General features: G+C 32.1%; 1 protein-coding gene across 1 annotated transcript in view; it reads right to left on the bottom strand.

Moving 5' to 3' along the window:
• Svil (Supervillin) overlaps positions 1-2,509 on the bottom strand; it is a 1,072,938-nt gene extending 1,070,429 nt beyond the window's left edge. Inside the window, exon 1 of the mRNA XM_075304572.1 lies at positions 2,284-2,509. The gene's annotated coding sequence lies outside the window, so the exon portion shown is untranslated. The remainder of the gene's footprint in view (positions 1-2,283) is intronic.
• Positions 2,510-13,285: the final 10,776 nt, after the last annotated feature.

The raw sequence follows: 13,285 nt of genomic DNA, 5'->3' as shown, positions 1-13,285 counted from the left end.
AATTAAAAAATTAAATGGTCACGAAAACAATGTACATGGTCTTTATGGCCATGTAATGGTTCTAGACATGTCTATACGTAACCTATAAAAATACTTTTCTCTCTGCAAAAAAGTAAAAAAAAAAATGAATGGTCAGGTACATGGTTTTCCCGACCATATAATGGTCTCAAATTCTATCATTAAAATAATAGAACATGTTTGCGGCATTTGAGAACCATTTACATGCTTATTATCTCCACTCGAAAATTATTTTTACAAAGACAATATATATGGTTTTCGCGACAATTACATGCTTTATATAGGCATTAAATGGATGCGGCTACCATGTCCAAACATGTTTTTTCTGTGCGTGTGGGTGTAGGTAGAAACAAACTATTGGCGTGAAACTGGGCACAAGGAGTTGTTATTGACGGTATTGCAAATGGGCCATATCGGACCATTTTTATGTATAGACCCCATATAAATCAATTTCCAGATTCGATTTTCTTCGTATCTCCGTATCTGTCCTCTAACTTCCAAGGAATAATTGACCCATATCGGTCTATAATTTTATGTAGCCCCAATTTAAACCGATCCTCAGATGTAACTTCTTGCGCCTCTTAGATTGAAATTAAGACACATTTATATCGACAATGACCCTTAAATAACGGGATGCCGCTGCACCTAATCTATATTAACAACCATGAACCAAAAAAAAAAAATATACTAGTATATAGGTCGATAATTTTATATAGCCGTCATATAAACCTATCCCCAGATTTGATTTCTTGAGCCATCTGGAGGATGAAATTTCATCCCATCGGCAACTGTAACCACAACCCAAGTTATTAGATTGTGAATGGCAGTCTTTGCACGCAATCCATGGCGTAGCGTACACTGTTAGAAAAATATGTTTTTCATATGTTCCGATATAAACAAAATGTGTTTCGGGCACAATTTTTAAACACAATATATTTAAGTGCAAACATTTAATGTTCCTAAACTAACACTAAATGTTTGGGACACATATGTTAATATGTTAGAATATATTATGTTTGGGGCATGAATGTTTCATAAAAATAATATGTGTGAATGTAAACATATATAAATTTACAAATTTCGAGTAGACATATATATGTTGTGATATTTTATTTAGAGAGCGACAGAGAGAGAGAGAGAGAGGGTATAGAGAAAGAAATAGAGATGTAAACCGGGAGGGTTGACGAAAGATATCAACATAACACAGCGAGATAATCAAAAGGGAGCAATTTCTGTGAAACCGCTTGTATGTTGTTTCGGAAAACTGTTTTATGATAAGGCCAAAAATTGAATATGCTTAAGTCTAAATATTATTTAATTTGAATATTAGAATGAGTATTCGGAGTAAAGAGAATAGACATTCGGAACCAAGAGAATAAACCAAGAGGAGTTGACGGACACCTTCAAGTAGAAAAGCGGACATTAAGTTCGAGTTTTACAGCTAAAACAATTGAAAAAGTTTATTTTCTTTAAAATGAATTATTAAAGAAAAGTAAAAGGCAAAACATTTCCATTTTAGAGTGATAATGCCAACTTAATACCGGCCTTAAAGGTAAAAATTAAGTACAAATGTGTAAATTAAAAAAAAAGGTGTTCGGTCGAAGCAGGGATTGAACCCACGACCCTTTGCATGCAAGGCAGACATGTTAACCACTGCTCCACGTGGCCAACAAATGTATGTTTCTGTTAAATAATGTTATGTTTGTATGGGGTCGTGGGCGCTGCAAACTATGCTATATTAACTTATAACGATAATTGTCTACAGGAGACCATAACAGCCCAGTGAATAGTGTGTCGGCTTACAAACTGTATGGTCCTCCGTCCAGGAGAAAGGTAAAATTTAAAAAATTAAAAAAATTGAATAATTTCTTCAACATTATTTGTATTACACAAAAAGGTGCCAAGAACTAAAAAATTTCGTGGAAGTGAAAATTATATGAGGGAATGAGCACAATCTTCTTTGGGGAAAATTCTTCCAAGCATATAATATTTTTGGGCTCAAAATGCTTCCAAACATATAATATGTTCACATAAAACAAACATATTAATGTTTCGGCAGTATCCAATAATATATGTGATTCCTGCAAAATATGTTTGGAACATATGTTAGAGAAGCGATTTTTTTTGAGGGTGTACATAAGATTCGGTCAGACCGTATATACTTGCTTCTATATGCTTTATGTTCTGTTCTCAAAAGTCATTGGAATCTTTAATGAAAAACTTAATTTGAATTCATTTATGGGCTACATACATCCAGATACTTACACTTTGGTTGCGCACTGTTTCGCCTTGAATACTCTCGAAAATTTTTCACCAATATGCTGTTTACTTCAATATGGTTACGTTGAAAGAATACGGGAAAAAAGTTTTTATTTACGTCGAATAGAATCGTTTCTAATGTTTCGCAATTTCATTGATAGATGACTACAGACAAGTTTCTGTTGGCCAGTAAGGCCAACTGTTATGGTGTATTTTTCTTCTACCCTTTCGTTTGTTTTTCAATTTTTGTTTTATTACTTCTTGCGTTTGTAGATATTAAAGAAGGTGGTTACAATAGTCACCTTGGAAACGGGGAACACGTATAGGCTAGGGAAAAATAGAAAATACTATAATATGACAATCCCAGCAAGAAGGTAACAAAAAATTGAAAATATATGACCAATGTAACACTAAGAAAAACCGGCACATAACACGTTCTTAACGCGACGCACTAAAGATAGTTAGTGGGGCTTAAATGTTGCTACTTCGTTTCCGACTCCTTAAGAGATTATGAGGTAAACCAAACTATATCGATTCGTTATTGATGTTCTACACACGCCCACCAATATTTCCGAAGGCATAGCATGGAAATACCAATTGCAGTAAGAAGCAATGGAGTAAAAGACTACAACAATATCCCATTTGGGTTACAAAACTCCAAGGGACATAAGTGTAGTCGGCAACAATTTAGCCAGTATTATTTAGAAATAAATACATTGACGTTGTCCATTGACTACTGGTGTTCTGGATCAATTTCGTTTTGCAAACTTGATGGTGTTCAGTTAGTATGATGGATGGCCGGCTGGTTAGCTAGCTGCCTAGCTGGCTGGCTAGATGTTGGGCTAAATATGTCAACACTTGCACACACGTCAATCCAATTAGAATGAGGTTTTAAATTACCGACATTGCACGCGGGCTATAACATATGTTTTTTGGTATTTTTTTTATTTTGGCAGTAGAAAATCGTGTTTGCCGGAAAATAAAATACAAAAAAAAAATCGTTTGATTTTAATTCTCAACACTCATACGTCACACAGTACATGTGGTACCAGGACGGATATGTAACATTGATTTCGTATAGTTTACACTTTATTATTTTAAGCTTTTATCAATACACTTTTAAATTGAAATTCATATCATTTGAATTTTATTGTAATTTAAATATTTTATTCTTTTTTTATTCTTTCTATATTACGAAAATTTATTACCAAATAAAACATATATATATATATATATATTTTTTTCTTTTACGAATTCAAAATTTTTAGCTGTTTTCAGAAAAACCGCTACGCGGAGCAGAATACAGATGACGTTAATATTTTTTGTGGGAGGGAAATTCACACCGAAAATACGAGGAAGGAAAATACACACGTTCGTTCTAAGAACTCAACAACGCTGAACTGATTTCAAGTGTTTCCCCAATGGCTATATTGAGGTGGCAGGCAGAGCGTCGTAACACTTTTGCGCAAATCACAGATACCCCCCAAAACACACACACCCGCACACACATGCATATCAAAACATTCAGTCCATTCATTGAAACACACAAAAAAATATACACTCACAAATAGGCCTCAGGAACCTAGCTATCAAAAGGAAAACTACAAACAGAATAGAGAGCATAGTAGAAAACGACAATGAATAGCAAGAACAAAACATAAACACGCCGCCTAGTGCAACACATGATGGGAAAATTGGGAGAAAAAGAGCATAAGCCCATCTCCATTCATTGACCGGCCCACAAACCGAATGGATAAACACTTACAACATTCACACTTTTCGGTGTTTTGTGAGCGTCTATTTTATATGGTTGAGCAATAGACAACTTGTGGCAAATTCAATATTTCTTTTAACACCCTCTACCATAGGATATAGGGTACAATAACTTTGACAATATGTATGTAACGCAACGAAATATTGGTGCACAAAATATATATAAATACATGGGAAAGTAAATGTCACGATACCCCCATCACGTTTGCCACATTTGGTAGAAATCTACCTATTCCTGTGTGGCAGATTAGTAGAATTCTTGATATTTTGGTAGATTTTTCAAAATATTCCTCTTCAACTAAGAGGTACTTCACAAATTTTCTATATAAATAACATTTTAACAAAATTTCCTATCGCTATTATAGAAATGTTAGGTCGAAAACCATTGTTGTTAGTACCTATCTCATTTAATATCATAGTTTATTATGGTTTTAAATTTTTTAATAAAATAAATAAATTATAGAAATGAAATCTTGACAAAATTTCATATAGAAATAAAATTTTGACCAAAATTTCCTATAAAGAACAAATTTGACATTTTCAATAGAAATACAATTTTTTTCTATAAAAATTATTTATTTTCGATAGAAACAAAATTTTGACAAAATTTCCTATAGAAATAAAATTTTGCCAAAATTTTCTATAAAGAAATTTTCGTATAGAAGTAACATTTTGACAAAATAATACAAATAACATATTTTTATTTTATTTTTATAGAAATACATTTTTTCCCTATAGAAATAAAATTTTGACAACATTTTCTACAGAAAAGAATATTGACAATATTTTTTATAGAAAAAAAATTACAAAAATTTTTATTGAGAACAAATATAGATAAATTTTCTATAAAAATAAACATTCGACAAAATTTCCTATAGAAATAAAAAGTTTCAAAATATTCCCCTTCAACTAAGAGGTACTTCATAAACTTTCTATATAAATAACATTTTGACAAAATTTCCTATAGAAATAAAATTTTGATCAAAATTCTTATAGAAATAAAATTTGAACAAATTTTCCTATAGAGAACAAGTAAAGAAAGTCTAAAGTCGGGCGGGGCCGACTATATTATACCCTGCACCACTTTGTAGATCTAAATTTTCGATACATTTAAATATCACTCGATCTGGACAGAATTTGATAGACTTCTACAAAATCTATAGACTCAAAAATTTAAGTCGGCTAAAGCCCTAAGGTGGAGCACAATGTTAGTAAAAAAATAGGGGAAAAATTTAAATCTGAAACAATTTTAAGGAAACTTTGCAAAAATTTATTTATGATTTATCGCTCAATATATATGTAATAGAAGTTTAGGAAAATTAGAGTCATTTTAACAGCTTTTCGACTAAGCAGTGGCGATTTTACAAGGGAAATGTTGGTATTTTGACCATTTTTGTCGAAATCAGAAAAACATATATATGGGAGCTATATCTAAATCTGAACCGATTTCAACCAAATTTGACACGCATGGCTACAATGCTAATTCTACTCCCTGTGCAAAATTTCAACTAAATCGGAGCAAAAAATTGGCCGCTGTGGTCATATGAGTGTAAATCGGGCGAAAGCTATATATGGGCGATATATCTAAATCTGAACCGATTTCAACCCAATTTGGCACGCATAGCTACAATGCTAATTCTACTCCCTGTGCAAAATTTAAACTAAATCGGAGCAAAAAATTGGCCTCTGTGGTCATATGAGTGTAAATCGGGCGAAAGCTATATATGGGAGATATATCTAAATCTGAACCGATTTCAACCAAATTTGGCACGCGTAGCTACAATGCTAATTCTACTCCCTGTGCAAAATTTCAACTAAATCGGAGCAACAAATTGGCATCTGTGGTCATATGAGTGTAAATCGGGCGAACGATATATATGGGAGCTATATCTAAATCTGAACCGATTTCAATAAAATTTGGCACGCAGGGCTACAATGCTAATTCTACTCTCTGTGCAAAATTTCAACTAAATCGGAGCAAAAAATTGGCCTCTGTGGTCATATGAGTGTAAATCGAGCGAAAGCTATATATGGGAGCTATATCTAAATCTGAACCGATTTCAACCAAATTTGGCATGCATAGCTACAATGCTAATTCTACTCCCTGTGAAAAATTTCAACCAAATTGGGGTAAAACTCTGGCTTCTGGGACCGTATTAGTCCATATCGGGCGAAAGATATATATGGGAGCTATATCTAAATCTGAACCGATTTCAATAAAATTTGGCACACTTGACTATAGTACAAATTGTTCTTCTTGTGCAAAATTGTAAGCAAATAAGGGTAAAACTCTGGCTTCTGGGGCCATATAAGTCCATATCGGGCGAAATATATATATGGGAGCTATATCTAAATCTGAACCGATTTCTTCCAAAATCAATAGGGATCTATTCTGAGCCAAAACACATACTTGTGCCAAATTTGAAGTCGATTGGAGTAAAACTGCGACCTAGACTTTGATTACAAAATGTGTTCACGGACAGACGGACACCGCTATATCGACTCAGGAGCCCACCCTGAGCATTTTTGCCAAAGACACCATGTGTCTATCTCGTCTCCTTCTGGGTGTTGCAAACATATGCACTAACTTATAATACCCTGTTCCACAGTGTGGAGCAGGGTATAAAAATTGGACAAAATTTTTGATATAAATACAACTTTCACAAAATTTACGATAGAAACAAAATTTTGACAAAATTTCCTATAGAAATAAAAATTTCCCAAAATTTTCTATAGAGAAAAATTTCCCAAAATTTTCTATAGAGAAAAATTTTGACAAAATTTCCTATAGAAGTAAAATTTTGACAAAATATTACAAACAACATTATTTTATCTTATTTTTTTTCTATAATTTTTTTTTTCCTATAGAAATAAAATGTTGAGAGAATTTTCTATAGAAATCAAATTTTTACAAAATTTTCTACAGAAAAAATATTGACAATATTTTCCATAGAAAGTAAATTTTAACAAATTTTTTTGTAGAGAAAAATTTTTGACAAATTTTCTACAAAAAAACAAATTTGACAAAATTTCCTATAGAAATAAAATTTTGATCAAAATTTCCCATAAAAATAAAATTTTGCAAAGTGAAATTTTTAGTTCTGTAGTTTTTTGGTAGCATTTTCTCCAAATTTTGGTAGATTATTTTTGGCTTGAGTGGCAACCGTGTACTCCATACAAATTTAGAATTAAACGGTAATTTCTGAAAACACACCACCAATTAATTATACCCTCCACCATAGGATGGGGGGTATATTAACTTTGTCATTCCGTTTGTAACACATCGAAATATTGCTCTAAGACCCCATAAATTATATAATTCTGAGACGATTTGAGCATGTCCGTCTGTCCGTCTGTTGAAATCACGCTAACTTCCGAACGAAACAAGCTATCGAATTGAAACTTGGCACAATTAGTTGTTATTGATGTAGGTCGGATGGTATTGCAAATGGGCCATATCGGTCCACTTTTACGTATAGCCCCCATATAAACGTACCCCAAAATTTGGCTTGCGAGGCCTATAAGAGAAGCAAATTTCATCCGATCCGGCCGAAATTTGGTACATGGTGTGAGTATATGGTCTCTAACAACCATGCAGAAATTGGTCCACATCGGTCCACAATTATATATAGCCCCCATATAAACCGATCCCCCGATTTAGCTTGCAAGGCCTCTAAGAGAAGCAAATTTCATCCGATCCGGCTGAAATTTGGTACATGGAGGGGGGGGCTATGCCCCCCCAGAATAATCAAAGCTACAGTTGTTTTATATTTTAATTCAAGCTTTGCGATGTGTTTAATCCAATTAAGATTGTGGCAGAGAGAGTATGTTAAGCATATTTTTTAGTATTGATATTTACATTACAACTAAAAACACGTAATAAAAACACTAAAAGGAAACTTGAGACGCACATTTTCAAAAATAGTCAATTTATAACTACGTTGATTAAAATCATAAATCGTCACATGCCCAATTTACCATCTAAAATCGTCAAAATCACGAAAAATGCACAGAGTTGGCACCGCTGCTCTCGACAGTTGCTTCGTTGTATTCTGTTCTCAGAGAATTTTTAAAAACTAATCGAAGATAGACGTTTTATAATATTCAATTTATTTTTTGCCTTTTATTTAATTTTTTATTCTTAGTATTTTTTATACACGATGAATATATTAAGTTTATGTTTTGCTTTATGATTTCTAGTCCTGTTTTAAAACACACATTTTAAATAAAATTTAAAAATCATATGTTTGTTGTCTTGAATTAAAAATAAATTACAAACAATATTTTTCAAACACATACTTAAAGCAATGCTTTTATTTTTTGTTATATTAAATAATGGTAAGTTGCTATTTGATTATTTATAGCGGTGTCGTGGAACCGGCTCCCACACACAATAAAATATTTTTTGACTTCAACCATGAAATTAATTGATCTAATTAATTATACCCTTCACCACTACTGTGGTACAGGGTATAATAAGTTTGTGCATTTGTATATAACGCCAAGAAATAGTGGTCATAGACCCATCTTTTAGTATACCGATCGGGTAAGAATTAAAATCTGAGTCGATTTAGCGATGTCCGTCTGTCTGTCTGCCTGTCTGTCTGTCTGTCCGTCCGTCTGTCTGTATATGTAATTTTGTGCACAAAGTACAGCTCGCAATTTAAGTCCGATCGTCCTCAAATTTGGCATAGGGCCGTTTCTTGAGACAGAGACAATTGCTATTGGTTTTGGAAAAAATCGGTTCAGATTTAGATATAGCTGCCATATATAATTATCTACGATGTGGTCATAGTTAGCGTGTTTATCAACCAATTTTCTTGAAATACCGTACATCCAAATATTTAATGAATCTCGCAAATCTTGCAAAATATCAGCCAAATCGGTTCAGATTTAGATATAGCTCCCATATATATCTTTCGTCCGATTTAGACTCATATGACCACAGAGCCCAAAATTTACTACCGATCTTCATGAAATTTTGCACAGAGGGTAGAATTGGCATTCTACCAATGCTTGGTACACTTGATTGAAATCGGTTCAAATTTAGATATAGCTCCCATATATATCTTTCGTCCGATTTGAACTTATATGGCCACAAAAGCCAGAGATTTGCCGTGATTTGCTTCAAATTTTGCACGAGGGGTACGTTTAATAGTATCGTTAAGTGTGTCAAATTTTGTTAAAATCGGTTCAGATTTAGATATAGCTCCCATATATATCTTTCGTCCGATTGAACTTATATGGCCTCAAAATCCAGGGTTTTGCCGTGATTTGCTTCAAATTTCGCACAAGGAGTACGTTTAGTAGTATAGGTAATTGTGCCAAATTTGGTTGAAATCGATTCAGATTTAGATATGGCTCCCATATATATCTCCCGTCCGATTTGCACTCATATGACCAGGGGGGCCAAAGTTATACTCCCATTTACGTGAAATTTCGCATAGATAGCAGAATTATTATTCTAACTATACATGTCAAATTTATTCAAAATCGGTTCAGATCGTACACGGATAAAAAAGACTGTTTTTCATATGTTTGGCTATAAACATTACAAATTTTTAAACACAATATTTTTGAGTGCAAGCATATAATGTTCATAAACTAGCATAACATGTTTGGGACATATATGTTAATATGTTAGAACATATTATGTTTGGGACATAAAATGTTTGTAAATATAATATGCTTGGATGCAAACATATATTAACTTAGAAATAGCCTATAAACATATATGTGTTTAGTAGCTTGGAGCGCTATTTAACAGGGAGCGATATTGAATTAAGTTGGTGGTTGTTGCTTGTTATTACAAAATTAACATTTTATTTTTCCTTGGGCAATTGATCAGCTACTTCTTTGATCCTTACAAACTGTGTGGTCCGCTGTTCGAATCCCCGTCCGGCAAAAGGTAAATTTAAAATAAAAAAAATCATAAAATTGAATAATTTCTTCTACAATGTTTGTATTGTAGAAAAAGGTGTTAAGAACTAAAAAATCTCGTGGAAGTGAGAAAGATGTGGGGGAATATACAATTAGGCAGAAACAAAATTTTGAGCATTCAGGTCGAAAACCTATGTTGTTAGCACCTATATTACCTGTTTATTTTCATAATTCATTATGATTGTAAATATATAAATAAATAAATAAAATTTTGAGCACAATATTGTTTGGGAGAATTTTTTTAAGCATATAATATTTTTGGGTGCAAAATGCTTCCAAACATATTATATGTTCACATAATAACATATTGTTTTTTGGAAGACAACATTATTGAATTTGGATGCAAAAATACAAAATGTTTGGAACTTAGACTACCCAAACATATATTGTTTACACCAATATGCTTTCAAACATATTATATATTGGAAGAGATCAAACATATAAATGTTTGGGCAATACCCAAAAATTTATATGTTTGAAGCAAAATATGTTTAGGAGTATATGTTACAGAAGCGATTTTTTGTGAGCGTGTATATAGCTCCCATATATACGTACCCCAGAGTTGGGGAAATATGGTCGACTGTTTCATATTTTAGACCCATTTTCAATGTAAAAAGTAATATTTAATATTTTATTAGTATTTTTAATAATATCGCATATATATATACATATATATATATATATATATATATATATATATATATATATATATATATATATATATATATATATATATATATATATATATATATATATATATATATATATATATATATATATATATATATATATATATATATATATATATATATATATAAAAATATTGACCTAATATGGAAGAATATGTAACTTAAATTTTAGGTAGGTACGTAGGTACGCAAATATAAAAGATTCCTGCCCTAAATTTAAAGAAAATTATCCTTATACCACAAATTATGAACTTGCCTTTAATTACAAATGGTTTTATTAAAGTTTATAAAACATTTTATGTTTAGATATTTGTTGATTCAATGGTTATTGCTTTGCTTCGTAATAACTCTCAGTTGCGTTGCTGGTGGTCAACATTAACTTCACAAGAACCCTCAAAAGGGCATTGCGCATTAGCGGAGCTAGAAATTTTCCCTGGGGGGGCTATGCCCCCCCAGGCATCCTTCAAAATTTTGTCGAAATTTCCGAAGCGATAAATTACCCCTATTGATAAAACTATACATCCTCAATTTTATTGCGGTGTTAAAGGCAATATGCAGCAAAATCAATCAAAAACAAAAAAACTCAATCACAAAAATTAGTTGTATCAATTAATTTTTTAATTGGCTTTGATGATTGATACTATCATTTTTTTTATTGAATACATTTCAATTAAAAACAAGTAAGTAAAATCTAAAGTCGGGCGGAGCCGACTATATTATACCCTTCACCACTATGTAGACAAACATTTGTGTTACCATCTCAACTACTTAAAATTTGCTGGGAGCTATATAAAGGTTTGCATTTCCAGATACAAATACTTTTAATGGAAACAATTTTTTGTACTTCTACAAAAACTCTAGAATTAAAATTTAAATCGGCTAACGCCCAGGGATGATACACAATGTTAGTAAAAAATATGGGAAATATGAAGCGAGAGAAATTTTAATGCAATTGTACAAAAGAGATTTTTAATTTTTCAGGCGATACATATGTATTCGAGATATAGGACAATTAGAGTAATATTTACAATTTTTGCTACTCAGCAGTGGCGATTTTACAAGGATATTGGTTAGATCTCGCCAAGATATGTGTAGGGCGACTTGGAGCCTTATTTAAAACTCATCCGTTCTGTGGAAATTTTGGCATTGCAGTGTGTAGGATATGGGGAAATCATCGCAGAATTTTGTGTAAACTGTGAGAATTTTGGCCATATTTGTATTCTCTGTGGAAACTATCCAGTCAATTGGAGGAAAATCCCATTGAAAATGGGTCTAAAATATGAAACAGTCGACCATATTTCCCCAACTCTGGTGTACGTATATATGGGAGCTATATACACGCTCACAAAAAATCGCTTCTGTAACATATACTCCCAAACATATTTTGCTTCAAACATATAAATTTTTGGGTATTGCCCAAACATTTATATGTTTGATCTCTTCCAATATATAATATGTTTGAAAGCATATTGGCGTAAACAATATATGTTTGGGTAGTCTAAGTTCCAAACATTTTGTATTTTTGCATCCAAATTCAATAATGTTGTCTTCCAAAAAACAATATGTTATTATGTGAACATATAATATGTTTGGAAGCATTTTGCACCCAAAAATATTATTTGCTTAAAAAAATTCTCCCAAACAATATTGTGCTCAAAATTTTATTTATTTATTTATATATTTACAATCATAATGAATTATGAAAATAAACAGGTAATATAGGTGCTAACAACATAGGTTTTCGACCTGAATGCTCAAAATTTTGTTTCTGCCTAATTGTATATTCCCCCACATCTTTCTCACTTCCACGAGATTTTTTAGTTCTTAACACCTTTTTCTACAATACAAACATTGTAGAAGAAATTATTCAATTTTATGATTTTTTTTATTTTAAATTTACCTTTTGCCGGACGGGGATTCGAACAGCGGACCACACAGTTTGTAAGGATCAAAGAAGTAGCTGATCAATTGCCCAAGGAAAAATAAAATGTTAATTTTGTAATAAGCAACAACCACCAACTTAATTCAATATCGCTCCCTGTTAAATAGCGCTCCAAGCTACTAAACACATATATGTTTATAGGCTATTTCTAAATTAATATATGTTTGCATCCAAGCATATTATATTTACAAACATTTTATGTCCCAAACATAATATGTTCTAACATATTAACATATATGTCCCAAACATGTTATGCTAGTTTATGAACATTATATGCTTGCACTCAAAAATATTGTGTTTAAAAATTTGTAATGTTTATAGCCAAACATATGAAAAACAGTCTTTTTTATCCGTGTACGATCTGAACCGATTTTGAATAAATTTGACATGTATAGTTAGAATAATAATTCTGCTATCTATGCGAAATTTCACGTAAATGGGAGTATAACTTTGGCCCCCCTGGTCATATGAGTGCAAATCGGACGGGAGATATATATGGGAGCCATATCTAAATCTGAATCGATTTCAACAAATTTGGCACAATTACCTATACTACTAAACGTACTCCTTGTGCGAAATTTGAAGCAAATCACGGCAAAACCCTGGATTTTGAGGCCATATAAGTTCAATCGGACGAAAGATATATATGGGAGCTATATCTAAA

This window comes from Haematobia irritans, chromosome 4 (genome assembly GCF_050003625.1).
Source record: "Haematobia irritans isolate KBUSLIRL chromosome 4, ASM5000362v1, whole genome shotgun sequence".
NCBI lineage: Eukaryota > Metazoa > Arthropoda > Insecta > Diptera > Muscidae > Haematobia > Haematobia irritans.
The sequence above is the reverse complement of the archived record's forward strand: the minus strand, read 5'-3'. Positions and strand labels throughout refer to the sequence as shown.